The following is a 5,547-nucleotide window of genomic DNA, read 5'->3' as shown; positions in this document are numbered from 1 at the left end:
TTTTTTTTTTTTTTTTTCCCAGGCTTGCAGGCAGCATTACACATTCAACTCGTGTCACTGGGCTGCCTCTGCTTTGCTTTTCCTTCTCCTGCATCATCTCTCACATTCCGGTGAAGATTTTTGCGAGGTCCAAAACAGCGCAGGGCAGGAATGGGCTCTGTTTTCCTCCAGTCAGCATCAGCAGCACATTCTCTGCTCAAGCTTGGGTTTGTGCCTCGATAAAATGATGGAAATACCTGGGGAGGGAGAGCAGCTCTGCAATAATCCAGGTTGCTGGGAGACACAGTGTTTGACCAGSCCGTGCTTCCTTCTGGGATCTCTGMYRCTCCCCACATCCCAAAACACAAACATCGCTTCCCAGCGCTTGGTTTTTATTATTCTGTGGGCATCCTTTCAGGTGCAGCACACACTGAGGATGCACTGTGAGGTTATAACTCATTTTCAGAGCCAAATACCTGTTTTTAATCCCCTACCTGCACGATCTGTGGGTTCCTGTGTTCCTGTTCCTGTACGTGACCGTGTGGTGAATATTTAAAATCCTSTATAAAGTCCACAGCCAGGAGGACAGGCTGTCAACAGCTGAACTAATCCAAACCTCAGCTTTCASTGAAATTTCTCTGAAGTTTGGGTCACCTTCATTTCACATCAGGATTTAACAGCTCTTCCCTAACCTGAATATTGCTCTGCTTAATTACAAGTCGGGGCTGTTTGAAGTAGCTGGGAAATTATTTATGCCTGATAGCTGGGATTTCCTAAGAAGCCCAAGAAAGTTGGGCATTAAAATCTAATCAGACTTTAATGGAAACCAGGTACTTGAGCACAATGAATAGTTCAAGCTTACAGAAAATCCTCCGGACTACAAACGAGGCTAAGAGCTCCGAAATGTGTGCAGGGAGAGCTCTGCCTCCTGCTGCAGATGCCATCGGAAAGATTGAGGTTGTTTTCCAAAACACACAGCGGAGGGAAACAAGCATATAAACATAATAATGGCAGCCTATGAAAAATACAGCCAGGGAAATTTCTTTTCACTTTATTCCCAGCAAATGGGGAGAGAGTGTTGGTAGCTTTTTTCCTCAGCCCTCTGAGATTGTATTTTGCAGGGCTTGTTTTTTTTTTTCTTTTTCAAAATGTTCTGTTCTTTGGTCCTAAAGGAATTCTTAATCAAGCAAAAATGACACCTGGATTTACAGCTTCTTCCCTTCCCCCATCCAACTTCCTCTTCTTCCTTTTTTTTTTTTTTTTAGATGAGGCAGATTTTATTGTGAGATACTTAGAGAAAGACTTGTACCTGAAATTGTGGGGTTTGGGGGCTTTTCATCCATTTYCTGAGAGTATTGAGGAGGTACTGGCAAGTTTCTGGAATCCACAGACAAAACATGTGTGAAAACGACTCAAAATGGAAATGCTGATGTTGATGGCAATAATTTTTAATGGAAAAACTAAGGTCAGTGAAATAACTCAGCAGAATGGCTGTAATGTTTTATTACTCTCACGGTCAGGTATAATCTTAATTTCAAATGTGAAAGAACATATAGCAGTTAATGGAAAGGGTCTAATTCTTGCTCCATTAGTTTTACCTCACTGAGCTAACTGAAATCAGCTGATMATTTACCCTGGGATTCAGAGGGAGATATTCCCAATCTATATTAATAGAAATGAGAGGAGAATCAGGCTGGAAGTCTGGAGGGTTTAAGTAAATTGTTTCTATAACTATTACATACATTTTCATTAATTGTGCTTGGAAGCAGAGCTTGTGTGATAAAATCTTCCCGGGGAGCCTTCCTTACCTGTTCATCTTCTCGGGGTTTGAAAAATCGTCCCCTTCTCTTTCCAAACAATGTGCAGTAGTTCAATGTCACAGACAAATGTGGGCTGCAATATTTAGACATAAATTACACCATCCCAGAGCCCTAAATGGGGAGGAACACGCAGAGTGTTTCCAATTCATTTGAGGCATGATCTGAGTGCATCCAGGCTGAATTCCTGATGAGTCCATTCCCCTTCCAGCACACATGTTCTTGCAGGAGGTTGGATCAGATAAATTCTGTCTCGATCTTTGGAGGGGTATTTTTCAACCCATTCAGGTGTTTTTGAGGACAGGGTTGAGGCTTCGGAGGAATTTCTGCTGAACCACAGCAGGGCACAGCCCTGGGAACGTGAGAAAACCACCCCAAATGAGTTCATAAAACCACTGGAGTGGCCAAGGGGTAACTAAACTGGGCACGGGGAGCTGAGCTTTGATGTTCCTGCCCCGGATCCATTCCCACCTCAGTGCCCTCCCCTGTCTCATCTGCTCCRAGGAGCCCCCAGCTCACCCTTCCCAAATCTCTCCTGCCTTGGTTGTCTCCTGCTTTTAAACCATCAACTCATTTTTATTTGCTTCCTGAGGGTGGGGAAAGCTTCCTTTTCCTTTCATACAAAATATTGGAGGCTCCTTTCCCTCCCTTCCTCAAGCACAAGCTCCAAGGCTGCACTTCTGAATAGAGGATGGGACTGTAAGAGAAGAAAAAATTGTGGATGAAAATACTGAAAATGAAGAGCTGCTTTGGGCAGACCTCACAGGTACACACTTTTGTTGTTAATTTTTTCCCCTCTCAGTCTCATGTTGCTGCTGCTGCTGAGCAGAACTAACTTGGCATCCACTAATTGCTCTCCAAAAGAACAAATTACTCTCTTTCAAAGGATAACGTAACTTGTGCAGGCTCTCTAACTCCAAATTCACCAACTCACCAGAAAAACCAGAATTACAAACGCCCAGTGCAGAGCCCTTAAATGCCTCCTTCTGCCAGTTTCACCCCAAATGTGGCTCTGTAAGTGCTGCGCTCTSTCACCTTTGGGGCAGCCACCACACACACACATCAGTACCTCACAAAGGGCCAAAAGCTGTTTATTCCAACAATCAGTCTCATTTATAAACACTTTTGTATGTTTATCATTTTGTCACACATTCATTGGCCACCCAACTACCCCAACAGATTCATTGGCTGTAATTTAACTACAGCACACCACCATTGCTCACCTACCATGAACATCCAAACATTCACAAAAACACCAGGGGCAGCCTTGGTGCTGTTTTTCTCCTTCTGTTGTTTAAATTTCTTACTTCTGTTGATGCTACGCTCTCACAGGTAGAAATACCAGCTCTATCACTCATTTCCCAGGATTATGGAATTTGTTTTTCACCGCCAGTTTAGCTCAATCATTCCGAGAGTCCTTCTCTGGTTGGCCAAACAGAAGAGAGCAGAGGGTGACAAGGCCCTTGTTTTGTAAGGTTTTACAGCTGACACACTACAAACACACCCTGTCCCAAAATGATGGTGGGTTTTTTTTTCCACCACAGCCTGCAAACACCCCCAAACGCGTTCAGCTCCAGATCCTCGACGGCTCCCTCCGGTTTGTGAAATTAAGCACGCGCATAAACGCTCCCAATGCCACGGCCCTAATTTGTGTTCCCTGCAACTGGCAAGGGGCCCGTTTGCTGCAGAGCTCTAATTCCACCAGACAGGCTCTGTGCTCRGGGAAACACATCTTAAAAATGGAGTGTCTGTATTAACAAGCACTTCCACCAGCAATGAAACTAATGAAGCTTGCTTTCTTACGGCTTTGTCTCTCGCCGCCGGATCCTCTGGTGCCCACTAAAGTGAATTCCAGCCCCGCTTTCTCACACGAAGGAAGCATCCATAACATCCCCATCCTGGAGAGGAGAAAAGGGACAGGACAAATGAAGGTATTTCTTTTCCCCCCCCTCCCCTGTTTTCAGTAAAAAAGCAGGATGTGTTCCTAATGCAAAGTTTAGGTTTCTATTTTCGTGGAGCTTGGAGAAATACCTTATTTTGGAGATGGTTACACAATCCCTGAAAATTGGTTAGAATTGGTCATGGAGCTCAGAAGCTGCATGAGGGAGGACAGGACAGGAAGAGGAGGTGGATTGAATAGGTTTGGGGGGTTTTAGGCAAACAGGATTATACTTTTTAAATTCTTGTCCAATTTCATGGCGTATTAGGATGATAAAGCACACGTGAAGAGAGGAGCAATTCCCATTACAGTACCAGGAGTTTGCACTCCTCTCCTAAAACAGGTGGAAGAAAGGTGTGTAATTAACATCTTCCAGTTTACAGAGTACATAAATATTTGTTGGGATGTGAAAATCCAAACTTTGCTGCTTTGTGAACAACCTGGACTTCCTCAGGCCCCTTTCCCTGGTGAGTTTTATAGGGACAACTGTAAATTATAACAGGCCACAATTCCAGAAGGCTGGGAGGGCATTTCTGAGGCACAATGCCCCCATCAGCTGAGATTTCTGTTTCAAAACGTTAGGTGGAGAGTCAGGATTGTTTGAGTTTGAAAAATGCTATTAGGCATGTTCAATATTAACATCTCTGGCTCCAGCAGGAAACCTGCCATTGATAAATAGACATTTCATTTGAACTTGGCACAACCTTCAGTCAGCTTTGCATACCTGGGCTGATCTTACAGATCAGAACAGAGGAGAATACATTAGAGATGGGCCAGGTGACATCAATCCAGCAACCTGCTAATTTCAGCATGAAATATTTCCCCATGAATATGGGAGTGTGTTTGCTTCGAGGATAAGGACGTGTTGTGTTTGAAGAGGCAATCGAAATGTAACCAAAAGCCTGCCAGAAAAACAMTGAGAGCCTGTTTCTCCCCTCTCTGTAATATATATTAATGATGCATTTCAAAATCTTTCACTGTTTCTGAGCTGCTTCTCTGCTTTCCAAGGGTGTCCCAGAAAAGTCCTCTCCTTGTATGATTTAATATATATTAAGTATTTTACTGGTATAAATCAATTAGGGCTTAACCCAAAGGCCAAAGAAATCTTCCAGGATGTACTTTAAAATGTATATGATTATTTAATGTGCATATTTTAATACGAGTGCAAAGGCATCTGAGAGAAGCTAATCGGAATTAATAGCTGAGATATAATTTCAAACCCCAGGACTGAGGTGCTCTCTTAGATCAGATTCTTAAAACCAAGCTGTGATTTTATATCCAGCCCAGGGCTGGTGGCTGCAGTGTTCTGCACCAGTGTTCGCCCTGTACCATGAAAGCATCAGTCTCAGCTCAGCAGTTTTTCTTTTTCTTTTGTGAAAAAGGCTCACATCTAGATCAGACYCGTCCCTTTTTTATTAAGATATTGCCCATTGGAAAAATGAGATTCCTATCAGGCCACAGCCCAYGGAAGGAGTGAAGGGGAAAGGGAGGAATGCAGATGCCAGCCTGGAGATGCAGAGAGGAGAGGTTACAGGAGGTGATGTTATCTGTTAGGAGAACAAAGCAGGAGTGATGTCCCTGAAAAGGCTGATGGAAAATCAATTCCATAACATGCCATCAGTCCGTTCATATCAGACAACTTAAGCCTGGAATCTCTGCTGTGCACACAATGCAATATTCAACATTTAGAGGGTGGCCTATGCAGAAAGTAAATCAATTTCCTTTCCTTTCCTTTCCTTTCCTTTCCTTTCCTTTCCTTTCCTTTCCTTTCCTTTCCTTTCCTTTCCTTTCCTTTCCTTTCCTTTCCTTTCC

This window comes from Malurus melanocephalus, unplaced genomic scaffold (genome assembly GCF_030028575.1).
Source record: "Malurus melanocephalus ecotype Western Australia unplaced genomic scaffold, MMel_1.1 scaffold_398, whole genome shotgun sequence".
Lineage (NCBI taxonomy): Eukaryota > Metazoa > Chordata > Aves > Passeriformes > Maluridae > Malurus > Malurus melanocephalus.
Note: the sequence above shows the minus strand (reverse complement) of the source record.